The sequence below is a fragment of the Gavialis gangeticus genome, unplaced genomic scaffold (genome assembly GCF_001723915.1).
Source record: "Gavialis gangeticus isolate Ggan-Ray unplaced genomic scaffold, GavGan_comp1, whole genome shotgun sequence".
NCBI lineage: Eukaryota > Metazoa > Chordata > Crocodylia > Gavialidae > Gavialis > Gavialis gangeticus.
The window spans coordinates 192,723-193,116 of NW_017728969.1; positions in this window are offsets into that span (position 1 = coordinate 192,723).

The following is a 394-nucleotide window of genomic DNA, read 5'->3' on the forward strand; positions in this document are numbered from 1 at the left end:
CGGGGGTTGTTGTTGCTGGGGTGGGGGGGCACCAAAAAGCGGGGGGGGGGGGGTTGGGCTAGTCTCACAGGTGGTGGGGTGCCAGGCCCGGGGCCCAGGACCTGTGGGGCAGCTCGTTAGTGGCGCCAGCCACATGAGGCAGGCAGCAGGCGGGGGGGACACCCTGAGCCGCTTGTTGCCGCCACGCGCCGGAGCCTGTGATGTGCGGCCGAGGGCACCGGCAGCATCTCCGCCCCCCAGCTAATTGCTCCTGGCAGGGGGAGGCCTGGGGGGGGCCATTGTTCCCGGGTTCGGGGGTCACGGGCGTTGCCAACAGCGCTGCTTTGTTCTGCAGTGACGTGGGGGGAGCAAATCCTGCCTGCCCACAGCGCCAGAGACAGGGTGAGCGTGGGAA